We start from the raw sequence: 14,281 nt of genomic DNA, 5'->3' as shown, positions 1-14,281 counted from the left end.
AGCCCATTCTGTCTGACGATGGTGGCGAGGGGGGCCATGTAGATGTTGAAGAGTGTGGGGCTGAGAGATGATCCCTGTGGTACTCCTCACTTGATCTCTGTAGGTTCGGAGATGAAAGGGGGGGGGGGGGGGGAGTCTGATCCTCTGGGTTCGGCCGGAGAGAAAAGAGTGGATCCAGTTGAGGGAGGTTCCTTGTATCCCGGCGTCGTGCAGACTGGCTGCGAGGGTGTGGTGTGAGACGGTGTCTAGTAGGATGAGTGCTGCAGTGCGTCCCTGGTCTAGTAGCATGTGGATGTCGTCAGTGACTGCAAGGAGGGTGGTCTCGGTGCTGTGGCTGCTGCGAAATCCGGACTGGGGGGCGTCAAGGATGGACTGCTCCTCGATGAATGCGGTCAGCTGGGTATTTACGACTCTCTCTGCGACTTTGGCAGCAAACGGGAGCAGGGAGATGGGCCAGTAGTTCTTCAGGTCCGTGGGGTTGGCCTTGGGCTTCTAGAGGAGGGGCTTGACTTCTGCCTTCTTCCAGTCGGCAGGGACTGTGCCGGCTTGGAGGGAGGCGTTGATTGTCCGTCCTAGTTTGGGGGCGATGAAGGTGGCGGCCTTCTGGTAGTTGTGAGGTGGGCAGGGGTCAGTGGGTTCCCCAGATCTGGTTTTCATAATGGTCATGGTGATGAGATCCACCGTTGCGGGGGTCCAGGTGGTGATGGTCGGTTGGTGTTCACCGGAGGGGGACGGGTGGTGAACAGTGTCTGGTTGCTAAAGTGGTCGTAGAGGGTCTTGATCTTCTCATGGAAGTAGGTGCTGAGCTTGTTGCAAAGTTCCTGGGATGGTGTGACGTCAGTGGCCTTGCTGGGGGGTTTGATGAATTGCTGTATCATGTTGAAGAGTTCTCTGGCGTTCATTGGGTTGGTGTCGAGTTTGTTCTTGATTAAGGTCCGTTTGGTGTCCCTTATGAGCTGGTGGTATTCCTTTAGGGCGCTCCTATGGTTGTTTCGATCTTCCGTGGTTTTCCGGTTACGCCATATTTTCTCGAGGCGTCTGTGGGTGCGCCTGGTGACTTGGAGTTCGGTGGTGAACCAGGTGGCCCTCAGGGGGTGTTGTTTGGTAGGGTTACGGAGGGGGGCCGATCTTGTTGGCGCATCTGGCGATCCACCGATGGAGTTCTTTGGCTGCAGAGTTGGCATCGATCGTGGTAGAGGGCAGTCTATGAGGAGGGTGGAGTTGAGGTGCTTCTCTGTGATTTTGCTCCAGTTCCTTCGTGGCGGGCATGGCTCTGAAGGTGAAGTGTACGCAGTGGTGGTCGGTCCAGGGGGGCTGGGTGGTGTGGCTGAACCGGATGTTCGACCCTCCTGTGAAGGTGGGGTCGAGTGTGTGTCCTGCTCTGTGCGTGGCGGTGTTGACGAGTTGTTTCAGTCCGAGGTTGGCGAGGGTGTCTAGGAGGGCAGTGGAGTCGGGGTCGTTGCGGATGTCGAGGTGGAAATTAAGGTCTCCGAGTAGGATGTAGTCCATGGAGGTGATGGCGTGCGGTTCGACGAGGTCGGTGATGTCCATTGAGGCAGGGCCGCGGGGCCCAGGGGTCTGTAGGCTAGGGTGCCGTGGAGCATGGTCCTGGGGGAGGTCTGGATCTGGAAGTGGAGGTGTTCTGTGTTGGATAGGGGGTCACTCGTGCTTGATGTGGAGAGTCAGAGGGAGGACTTGTTTGCAATGGTGAGTCCTCCTCCTGGGCGGAGCGGGCGGTCCTTCCTCTGGATCTTGTACCCGTCGGGGATGGCGGCGGCGATGTCGGGACAGGAGGTGGTGTTTGTCCAGGTTTCCGTGAAGAAGGCTGTCATGCCTGGCGGACGGACGGGTGCGCAGGTCCAGTATATAAGGACTCGAAACTGGAACGAACGCGCTTAGCGTTCTAGCTCCAAGCCCGGTTTCCGTCTTTGACTTCGTTTGCCTGACTTCCGTTACGATACTTCCTGTTCCCGTCCCGGAGTCGTTGTTGCCCTGGATTGTTTCTCTAACGAGTAGAGAGCTCAAGTTCACCGGCGTTATTGTAGGTGTTTGTGACGCCGTTTTCAGTCCGTTGCTCTTGTGCTTTGAGCTGCAGAGTCTCCCCGGTGTCTCCAGTCTTTCATCTCCGGGTTTCGCCGTTGTTACGAATTGCCTGCAGCATCGTGAAGCCACTCACGTCCTCATCACCTGAGTGAGTGTATCTGTGCCATTCTAACGAGGCAGAATTTCCCCCTTATCCCAGTTCCTTGTTTGGTCCCCTGTTTTGTGTGTTCGTTACCGGATTGTAGGCAGCACCCCTATCTCTCCTATAGTCTGGTTTTTTCTTAGTTTGACATTAGTCGTTCCTATGCTTATGTGTCCAGTTGATTGGAGGTTGAAGTAGAGTAGGGGTAGCCCTTTTTTCTGCGCTGTCTCCTGGCAATCTACTGCTAGCTTGGTTCTGTCGCCCCCCTAAGAATAAGGGATAGCTAGCGTGAACCACCGTGCCTCAGTCTTATCAGCACCAGCAGAACGAAAACGGTAACAGCGCGGGGCGCTGCTTTCATTTGCTCTCCTTTGGATGGTTAAGAGGGGGAAGTGAATTGTTATGTTTCTTTCTTAGGAGTACAACATACTGCAACACTAACCACACAACAACTCCACTCTTCTTAGGAGAACCTTTACGAAGAACATGTGAGTTTAGCAAACTGGGAAGAGGGACATACATACATTGGGGTAGAAGTAGTATTAACTGTCTACTGCCTGTGCGATAGAATGTTCCAGCGTGAAGTCATCTTTTAATCCTGGTCGACATTCGATGTGCCTAAGCCTTGCAGAGTGCTGCCCCATCCTGATTCACAGCAGAAGTAACTGTGCTTGGTAGGCAAATATACAGACAATATTTCCTGAAGAGATAAGGGGGCTGTATGTTGTTTTGGTTAACCCATTCTTTATGTTACAGCGGAGTGTTGCCAAGTCTCGAAGACCTCTTCACCCATCCATAAACCGGACCCCCCTCCTTCCCTTGTTTTGTTTCCCTGTTGAGTCATCCGTTACTCTAGTGTTTGATAGAGTCGGAGAACCACAGGGGAGGATTGAGGCATACTCTACTGATTCCGGACGCTCCTGCAGAAAGACCTCAGATTCCTTACAAAGGCGAAGTCAGGCGCAAGGGAGTCGATCAGATTCCCGATCTCTACGGCATGTCTGTGGAGGGAGCGCACATTGAGGAGGATGCACGTCAGGTCTTTGGTGTCCCGGGCGTCCCGTGGGCCTGTGGTGAGCGCGAAGGCGCTTTAGATGGTGAAGGAGAGATGGCAGTGTCTACAGGAGAACAGTCCGTGGGTAGTGGTCAGTGAGGAGTTCTGGCAGTCTGGGTGTCTTCCGGGGTTGTGTGTGAGTAGCGTGGACATGTCGTATCGGTGGGGTTCTGGGGAGCCAGGGTTCCTAGCGCTGGCCACGGTCGGGACGCGTACAAGCGCAGACGGGCTTGCCTTAGGTGCACCTTCAGCATTTTGTAGGGGAGGGGAGGGACCCTCAGCTGGGAGGCGGGAAACGGGGGAGGGGCCGCGGGTCAGCAGCGGCGGGAATCGGGAGAAGGGAATGATGAGGGGGGAGAGAGGGGCAGTATGTACGGTGGAAGATTGAGTAGTATAGGAACACAAGAGGACGGGGCAACAATGCAGAATAAGGGGCAGGACTTTTATTCATCATAGTTGCATCCAAACTTAATCCTTGACATGTGTGAATGGTGACAGCATAGGTCAAACATAGAGGAAACTTAGCTTTTCATATAAATATACTCTGTTCTGTTGGGATATGTAATGACGTATATCACATTTTCCATTGAACCATTCACTAATCCCTCCTCAAAATTCAGATTTAGTTGCAAAATTGTTCTGCAAATTTTACAGAGGTTTAGATTCTTCTCTAACGCAGCAGTATGTGAAACAGTTTTCTCTAGAAATTCCAGTTTCTTTACCGCTGATTGGCAAAGTGGTAAGTATAAACCTTGGTGTTCCATTTTGTCTTTACTGTTAAGAGTCACTATTTCCTGTTTCTCCAAATGAAGCATTTCTAAGTTAAATTGTGCGCACTCATTGAATGTTGGCATTAGACACACAATCTGTTTCTGACTTCTCATAATATGTTGTACTATAGAAGCTGGTGACATCTTGTGTTGGAATAGAGATGTAACCATGTAAGAAGCAAAAGCTTTTTTTAGCTTCTTTGCAAAATTTACCTATTCTGATGTCTTTTAATATTTTGTCATACTCTGCTGCCTGTCTCATGATTTTCTGTTGACTCTGCATACTGTAATTTTAACCAGATGGTAACATTTCCAATACTGACAGATTACTTTTTAGTATCTTTATGTGCAAGGCTTTTTAAAAACTGATTTACCTTTGACTGAAGTCAACTGTAAAAAGTCACCAAAAACTATGACCTGTTTACCTCCAAACAAAATATCATAGTCAGTTCTGAGGACCTTTTGCATCCTCAAATGAATAAAAGCTAACATAAGGTTTCATACCAAGCTAACTTCATCCATAATCAGAATGTTAAATTCCTTGAGAACTCTGGACACCTCATGACAAGCATCATCAGATAACTTTAGATATTCTAGTTTGTTGGCACAGTTTCCACAGGCAACATAATTAGTCTGTCCAATGTGATTCTTTTAGTGTTGTGAGCAGCTAGTCCAGTAGGAGCAGCCACAACACATGAAATATCAGACCTAGTTTTTCCCTGAACAAATTCAGAGAGCACTTTAATCAGAAAACATTTCCCCTGTCTCTGCCTGACCAGTAACAGAGAGAGTGTAGGCTTGAATGTTTTGCAAATACATTCAGACTGATCACATAGCAGTCCATGCTTTACAAATATTGCAATCTGCTGAAAAATCTTCAGGTGTTCTTCATTTAGTTGTAAGATCAAACTTTCTAAATCAATGCGCTCACCCTTCAGTCTGCCCATACCATTTTCAATTTCATTCATAGCTATGGACGCCTCATTTTCAATGATAGACTGGCCAAGGGGATCTTGACTATTAGGCCCTGAGCTCTGGCTGTCTTGTGAGCTGTCCTTTGCAACTTCTATAGCAATTGTTATCTCCTGTTGGATTTCCTCCTTTAACATTTTCTGATATGTGGGAAACACTTCACTTTGCCTGCTATCTTTGACTGCATTGAAAGCATCTTCATAGCAGTCATAATCTACTAGCAATTTATTCTCTGAATGCCAAGGTTTAAATCGTTGCAAGAGAGCCATGTAAAATAATTTTCTTTTTTCTGTTCTTTGAACAATGGTTAATGAGACTTGGTGTGGCATGTCTCACTAAACATCTGTTACAGCCAGTCACCCCAAACTTCCCTTGCTCAATGTTCCCATCTAGGTTATTTCTGTATGGAAAGTACTGCAGTGCTTCATACAAAAACATGTTTTTTAGATGGACACTTCAGTTAGGATAATGAGTGTCCATCTTATTTGTTTTATGAAGCTCAGTACTATCTGGGTCAAATTTAGCGAAATACTCAATTTCAGGAAAAGGTCTAAACACATGTTTTTGTGTTGATGTCAGGCTTAAACTAGCCCCAATTATTGCTTTGGACTTCCCTTATAAGCTGGAAGAATTAAGTCTGTCACAACTTTCAAAAGATCCAATTTCCCTGTGTGAGAGCATTTTTAAAATCAAACTGCAAAGCATTTTAGGGAAAGACTTCTTTGCTGCTATTTATTCCCATTTATCCATAATCTCTATCTTTTTTTACTTTGTTTTATATGAAGTGACATATCGAGCTAGAGCAATAGAATTGTCTGCTACAAATTGAATATCCATGTTGGCATTCCACATGGACAGGATTACTGGATTGTGATCATTGACAAATTTTGAAGCCTCACTTATTTTCAGATTATATGTATTTTTTGGAGATTAGCCAGTAACACGGTGTCTGACTGCAGGCATAAAACTGTTTACTCTTCCTTTCGAGATTACAGGCCTAGGGAATCCAAACTACACTTAGGGCCTCATTAAGTTTGTCGCAAGGCTCCAAATGGCATTCAGAACTTCCTAACCCGTGTCGGAACCCATGTTTCCGACCGACTCGGAAACATTTCCGACCAACCGATTACGATAGAATGTAACTGGTCGGTCATTCCAAATCGGTACCGACCGCCATTCGGAGAGTTGGTCGGAGCCGAATCGTACAGCTCAATGGGCTGCTGACTGATTACAATTTCAGATTCCAACAGTCTTTCCGAATCACCCAGAGGGCTCCGGTTGGGGCCTGTGGGGGTACCAATGGGACCCCTTGTTCCAAACATGCACAGGGTAAGTAAGAATTTATTGTTTAGTTAATAAAAACCTTAACAATTTTCACATAAAAAGCCTAACAATTTTCACATAAAAAGCATAGTACAGCATGATACGTAAATCAAAGATCAAAGAGCTTATCGTAAAACATTTATACCTGGTTAATGTCAAGCAATAAAGAATGTAAAAGCATCTATTTCATGATTGGGCATAAACTATTCGTCTACGACTAATTAGGTACACAAAAATCCAGCGAACAGTTCGTTCAGTGACCAAAGCAGTTGTTTTTGCAATCTAGGCTTCATCCCTTCCCATATGAAGCGATCTATGTCTCATTGAAGTTAGCTCAATTACCCTGGGGGAGGGAAGAGAGGGAGCATCTGGACAATGAAAAGGGCCCTGGGTAGCACGTTCATCTTCACTGCGACTATCCTGCCAAGCCATGACAAGGGCGGGCGCCCCCACCTGTCCAGGTCCTCGTGAACAGAGGCCTTGAGTTTTGAATAATCGGTACGTACTGTTTGAGAGGTTCCGGGCAAGCACTATTCCCAGGTATGGAAGCTCAGCTTCTACCCTTTAAAAGGCGTAGCGTAAGCGTAAGCTTTGCTCCGTATCTGGTTGGATGGTAAGGTTTAAGATTTGCAAATTCAGCAGGTTTATTTTGAAGCCTGATACAGACCCAAACACGTCCAGCTCTGCAATAATGGCAGGGAGGGAGGAAAGGGGCTGTGCGACTGAAAATATAATACGTCTGCGTAGAGACTAATCAAGTGATGGTCAGCTCCAAACTTTTTGCCTACCAACGTTGGTGTCATCTCTCAGCTGCTGGGTGAGGGTTTCCATGTACAAAGAGAAGAGGAGCGGGGAAAGCGGGCAACCCTGTCTTGTGCCCCACTCCAAACAGAAGCTGCCGAACTCACACCGTTAACCCGGACGGTGCTGTAAATACTGTTTATCCAGCTCACAAAACACAAATAGATAAGGCCAGTGCACTCTATCAAATGCCTTATCATCATCTATAGCCAGTAGGAGGGCCTCCTCACAGGAATGCTGGACCCTATCAATGAGGTTACACATACGTTTGGTGTTGTCGCGGCACTGACGCTGCACTGTCACGAGGGGACAAATTAAGCCTGGTCCCGGTCGACCAAGCCCGGCATCAAAGGACCAAGGCGGAGTGCCAGGATGCCAGAAAATAGGTTGGCATCCACATTATGCAAAGAGATCGGCCAATAAGAGCTGCATTGCTGAGGGTCTTTGCCGGGCTTCGGGACTTACCGATATAGTGGCTTGTAGCATAGATTCAGTCAGCGTTCCAGTTTCTGCAAAGGGGTAAAAAAAAAGGTGGGTCAGAAGGGACGCTAGTTCAGGGCAAACCTGTTGTAAAAAATTGAACTGAACCCATCCGGGCCTGGGGATTTCATAGGCTTAAGCTTTGTTGTCGCAGAGATTACTACTACTATTTTAATGGGTCGATCAAGTGCCTCAGATTCCAGGGAGGGAAGCGGTGTGATTGCAGTAGACTGGGTATAGAGCTTGGGAGCCCGCGATCTACCTTATACAGATTACATCAGATTGGTTGCACACTGCTACACCTACCAGTCGTGTTCCCCCAATGAAAATGGTCCCTGAAGGTCAGCGTCGGCGGATACACCTATGCTCAAGAGTGCGTGCAAGTATGCGTGGCGTGTGCCATCCCTGGACACGTGTTTCGAGGTAGTTGCCTCTAGTCAGCAGGGAGTAGGAAAATGAGAGTGGGGTTGCTGTGTAAGCTGCTAAAAACATAATCAGGTCTAGTACCTCTCTTAGCGCGCAGGTGCGTAACCATGAGTCCGTCGACTCCACCGGCTCAAGGGAGCCTGAATATAAAGTTACATCAGATTGGTCGCACACTGCTACACCTACCAGTCGTGTTCCCCCAATGAAAATGGTCCCTGAAGGTCAGCGTCGGCGGATACACCTATGCTCAAGAGTGCGTGCAAGTATGCGTGGCGTGTGCCATCCCTGAACACGTGTTTCGAGGTAGTTGCCTCTCGTCAGCAGGGAGTAGGAAAATGAGAGTGGGGTTGCTGTGTAAGCTGCTAAAAACATAATCAGGTCTAGTACCTCTCTTAGCGCGCAGGTGCGTAACCATGAGTCCGTCGACTCCACCGGCTCAAGGGAGCCTGAATATAAAGTTACATCAGATTGGTCGCACACTTCTACACCTACCAGTCGTGTTCCCCCAATGAAAATGGTCCCTGAAGGCAACTACCTCGAAACACGTGTCCAGGGATGGCACACGCCACGCATACTTGCACGCACTCTTGAGCAAAAAACCATAGCATGGCTAAGATACATAGACGACTTGCTGCTAATTTGGGAAGGAACAAATGAAGAATTTGCCAAGTATTTTGAAATTTTGAACAATTCCAACTTTGGTTTACATTTCACCTATACAATCAGTGATTCGAGGGTTGTTTTTTTGGACACTGAGATCTTTGTAAAAGATAATGTACTTCACACTACTCTTCACCGTAAAAGCACCGCAACAAATGCGGTTTTACATGCTCAGAGCTTCCATCAACTCTGCCTCCTACAAAATATCCCGTATGGAGAATTTCTCCGGATTAAAAGAATCTGTTCCAATGAAAGCGATTGGCAAGAACAAAAGAAACGGTCTACAACTAGGTTTTTAAATAGAAAATATAGTCCAGCATGGATACAAACTGCCTCCAACCGTGCCATTAAGATCAATAGAACGGATTTATTGATGGATAAACCACAATCGCCTCAAGAGGAATCTGAAAAAATACGTTTCATCACCACCCACTCAACTGCCAACAACTCAATTTTAAGGATTATGAAAAAGAACTGGCACATTCTCCATATGGACCCCATAATATCCCAAATTGTGGGAGACCATCCCAATGTGACGTATCGCAGGGCAAAAAACCTAAAGGACAAATTGATACACAGTCATTTTCAGGAACATAAAAAACCAGAACCATGGGGCAGACCAAAAGGATTTTATAAATGCGCAGGATGCAAAGTTTGTTGCATCGCCAAAACAACGAAAGAACTGCCAATGGCAAACAAAAAGACATGGAAAATTGAACAACTAATCAACTGTAAAACTCAGTTTGTTGTGTATGCCCTTGAATGCCCTTGTTCCAAGAAATACATTGGAAGCACAAAAAAAGAACTCAAACTACGAATTTTGGAGCATGTTCGTGCCACAATTAATTCTGATCGCAGCAACGCGATAGCAAGACACATGGAGAAGGAACACAAAGGCGCCTGGACGCCTCAGGGCAGCTGTAGCGCTTTATAAATCTAATTTTCATTTCATTTCATTTCATTTCAAAGGGGATTGGAAAACCCTAAAGTTCTATGGCATTGAAAGTGTTGGACCAAACAAAAGAGGAGGAGATCGTGAGCTGGTAATGAGACAAAAGGAATCCAAACACATCATGAATTTTCGGACTTTGAGCCCATATGGCCATAATCAAGATGAAGAATTACACTGCCACCTTTAATGACATTTATCGGAGAGTAAATGATGCTGACTCTTCTTTTCTTTATTTAATTTATATACATATAACAAACCCCCTCTACAATTGGGACTTGGTTAAATCTACTGTTGAAATCGGGACAGTCCACAGATTAGAAAGTGGAATAATGCTGCCCACTAGAGGGCTCATTTTTGGCATCTGCATTCATTTCCAATCACTCCGATTTATCGTTTTGTGAATCAATGCTTAAAGTAAAACATGGGATCACCCAAAAATTAGAACATTTTATGTCTTAGGGTGTGTTAATAATTACCGTTAGCACAAAGCTTGTGGATTTAGTTTGCCCACTGGAGGGCTGAATTTTTGTATTCGTATTCAATTCTTAATCATTCATACTTATTGATTTGGGAATCAATGCTCAAGTGAAATGTAGGATTATCAAAAAATGAGAGCATCTCATGTTCTAGGTTATTAACTATTGTTTGCATAAGGTTTTTTTATTTAATTGAAAAACTACATGTCCCATAATGCCTGTATAGTAGACAGGAAGTGATGTAACCTAATTGGGCTTTTTCGCGGGGTTTTTTTATTTCAAAAGAGCAAAATCACAATTATACATTGTACCTGTGAGCAAGGTCTCCGTAGAGACCGAAACGCGTAAGGTTTTCTTTTGCTGGATGCTGTAATAAACGCTTTGAAAACTTGAACGAATACCTGGTGGTATTTTCCTTGAATTTTATACACGGGAGTGCACGAGGAACAAACCTTCCTTACGGGAAGAAACTGAATCCATATATATATATATATATATATATATAGAAATAGTCCCTCTCTGCTCTTCTCCTGAGCAGAAAAATGAAGGTGCGGACCGCTCTCCTCCGTGAAAAAGTCACAAAGTCCCACAACAGTTAGCGGGTGAAGCAGGTATTTATTAATCCAATCAATAAGTCAATGGCAATCATAGGACAAGTGTCCTCCATGACGCGTTTCGCTCCTCGCAGGGAGCTTGGTCCCATGATGCGTCGCAACTTGATGACGAAATAAATAGAGAGACAGCACCAAAGTGTAATGAAAATGAAAAACGGACTAATCGGAAATGTCTGGAAATGTCCAAAAAACACCCTAAATGCAAGGTCAGTAAATAACAAATGAAGCAAATATATAAATATATACACATGTGAGAAGGTGTGCAGGTAGAATAATATCCCAAAAATATATGTAGATAGGTAAATACTTGGCGGTAAACATAATTAATACATAGTGCAATTTAGCCGCCTCAGTGAATACCTAGATATACGAAAAAACCAACAAAACAAAGACCAGTGTCCCGTCATGATTGATTGCAACCAACTCATAAAATGCAATGAATAATAATTTCATTTGATTTGACCAACTGCGGGTATTCACAAAAAATAAGAACAAAGCATTATTGAGGGGTACACATATATACAATGAGGTAGTTGAGTATGAAAGACAAGCGGTTATAGCCACCCATTCCCAATAAAATGTTGGGACAGGCAAATAACACACTCAAATATAAATAACTAGACCAAAAAATCTAAAAGTGTCACCAATTAAAAAACCACTGAAATATTCCAAAAGGATAAAACAAATGGTGACAAGGTAAAAATCTATATAAAAAGATTTCAACAATATCAGTGCAACAATAAAGACTGCTGGACTTCATAAATAGCTAAAATCCCAGGATAAAAAGAAGTCTAGAAAATATTTGTAAAAAATTCATCATTAATAAATAACCATCATGTAAAAGGTACCACTGTAATAAATAGTCTGTAAGAAATCTAAAAACTAAGGTGCTGGTGAACAAACAGTGCAAATAGCGCTGTATAATACATAAGATAAAATAAGCAATAGCAGCAAAGCAACAGATGGAAAACATTCAAGAGTGGAATCGACATGTGCAATATAATATAACAAACAATGACTCTAAAAGATGCCCATGAACTACAAACAGCGATTATAAAAAGTTATGCAAATCTTCATTCATGTTAAGACCATTGGGAACTCTTGTATCGAGAGCAAGTATAAAATGGGACTCCCGTTGTCTTAAAAGCTTGTCACGGTTGCCACCCCGTCCGGGGTTAGCAACTGACCCAATGACTGTAAAATTAAGATCCCTTAATTTGTTATCATGAACGGATTTAAAGTGCCTGGCAACTGGGTAATTCTGGTCAGAGTTAACTATAGCTCTTACATGCTGAAGAATACGCTTGTGCACAGGAAGTTTGGTGCTACCTATATATTCTAGATTGCAAGTGCACTTGAGTTTGTATATAGCATACTATGTACGGCAGGTTAGGTACTCTTTAATAGCTATCTCATCACTAAAAGCTGTTTTATAGTGTGTGCTATTAGTGGCAAAAGTGCATGCTCGACAAGAGTTGCACTTAAAAAAGCCTTTTTTGTCTAGCCAAGTGACTTTAACATTGGGAGCAATCATAGGTCTCACAAGGGCATCTCTCATTGAAGGGGCTTTTCTGAAAGTAATATACGGGAGACTAGGGAGTACAGGGCCAAGAATGTTGTCTGCAAGAACAATAGGCCATTCTGAATAAATTATCTTACGAATAGCATTTTCTTGGGTACAGAACGTGGTAATCAAGCGTATTTGCTGTAACAAAGGTTCTGAAATTGCAGTGGTATTTTTGGTAACGGACTGCAATAGATTGACCCTAGATTTACTATTGGCCTTGTTAAGGGCGAGGGTCAAAAGATGAGTTTTATAGCCCCTCTCCAAGAATCTAGCAAAAGCTGCCATCTGACACTCAGTAGAAACTATTTCAGAACTGCAAATTCTTCGAATACGAATGAATTCGCCATAAGGTATGCTATTAATCAAATGCCTGGGATGTGCACTAGTTGCGTGGAGAATAGAATTACCAGCAGTTGTTTTTCTATGTAGTTTGGTACACAATTTATCATTATCAATATATACCAGGACATCTAGAAATTCCACAGAAGAACTATCAATGGAAACAGTGAATTTAAGATTTAAATCATTTTCATTGATATCTTTAACAAAAGTCTTAGCATCCTCCTCAGAACCCTGCCAAATCAGGAAAATATCATCAATATACCGCCAATAATGGACTACATGATTCCACCAGTGCTCGTGAGTGACCATGAGGACATTGCTCTCCCACCAGCCAACATGGAGACATGAGTAACTGGGGGAAAAACAAGCCCCCATGGCCACCCCGCGCACCTGATGGAAGTAGTCATTCTGAAAAAGGAAAAAGTTAGTAGACAGACATAATTCAATCATTTCTATAAGCATGTTATTATGTTCTAGCATATTGATATCCCTATTACCCAAAAAGGATTTTGTAGCATTCATGCCTTGTTTGTGGTCAATACTAGTATAAAGGGATTCAATGTCCATCACTACTAATAGGTAATCTGAATACCATGCAATATTCCTAACTTTATTTAAAAAATCTGTGGTATCTTTAATAAACGATGGTAGTGAAGTCATGTGGGGCTGCAAGAAAAAGTCAACATATTTTGATAAGTTTTCGTTCATACTGCCCTGTGCAGAAATTATAGGACGGCCAGGGACAGGATCCTTGTTTTTATGGACCTTTGGTAAAAAATACAGCATGGGAGTGATCGGATGGTCAATACATAAAAAGTTCATTTCCTCTTTGGACAGAAGACCAATTCTTTTCCAGTGAAGGATTTTCTTGCGAGTTATCTCTTCTGCAGACTTCATTTCAAATTTAGAAGAATGTCTATAACATGAGGTATCCGAGAGATGTCGCTTAGCTTCCGCTAAATAGTCAGAACACGACCATAGTACTATATTGCCTCCCTTATCAGACTTCTTGATAACAAGATTGGAGTTATTCTGCAATTTAGAAATCAAAGCATGGTATTGTTTATTGCGGTAGTCATTTTTACGTGATTGAAAAGGTATCTTCCTGTTTAATGCCTTGAGCTCAGTAATAACACGGTCACTGAAGACATCGACTGCATCTTTGGGCATAAGAGGAAGAAACGTTGAAGTGGGACGAAAAGGACTAGAAGCAGTCTTGGAGCAAATGGTATCCGAAATTGCCTTTGTGACTTCCGTGCCCTCAACTTCATTATGGAGATCAATTAGCACCTGTAAATTAGGAATGTCTTTGACCTGTAAAGGTCCCGATGGAGTGCTGATTTTCTTAGTAGAGCCAGAAGTATTGCCTTCGAAAGTGTTCAATTGAAAGTATTTTTTTAATTAAATTTTTCTTACAAACTTGAACAAATCGATTCTGGTTTGGTTGTAGGAAAAACGGTGTTTGGGGCAAAAGGAGAGGCCCAAGGAAAGGAGTTGCAGCTCAGATGAGGATAATACTGTGTCTGTTAGATTAATCACTGTGTTTTTCGTGACGCTTGTCATTTCCTCCAGGTTCTTCGCGAATTCCCTCTTGAAAAAGTTTTGGCGGTGCCTGAGCCTTCTCTCCCTCCTGCGTTGGTTGACTGTACCCCTTGCACG

General features: G+C 44.0%; 1 protein-coding gene and 1 long non-coding RNA gene across 2 annotated transcripts in view; one reads left to right on the top strand and one right to left on the bottom strand.

Annotated features, from left to right (window-relative positions):
• The window catches only part of LOC146811895 (sulfotransferase 1 family member D1-like), a 266,881-nt gene that overhangs the window by 122,492 nt on the left and 130,108 nt on the right, over positions 1-14,281 (top strand). The window lies entirely within an intron of this gene.
• LOC146811896 (uncharacterized) overlaps positions 1-14,281 on the bottom strand; it is a 166,063-nt gene that overhangs the window by 95,643 nt on the left and 56,139 nt on the right. The window contains exon 2 of the long non-coding RNA XR_014966796.1: positions 7,571-7,614. This is a non-coding gene — a long non-coding RNA (uncharacterized LOC146811896). The remainder of the gene's footprint in view (positions 1-7,570; positions 7,615-14,281) is intronic.

This window comes from Triturus cristatus, chromosome 7 (genome assembly GCF_964204655.1).
Source record: "Triturus cristatus chromosome 7, aTriCri1.1, whole genome shotgun sequence".
In the NCBI taxonomy this organism is placed as follows: domain Eukaryota; kingdom Metazoa; phylum Chordata; class Amphibia; order Caudata; family Salamandridae; genus Triturus; species Triturus cristatus.
The sequence above is the reverse complement of the archived record's forward strand: the minus strand, read 5'-3'. Positions and strand labels throughout refer to the sequence as shown.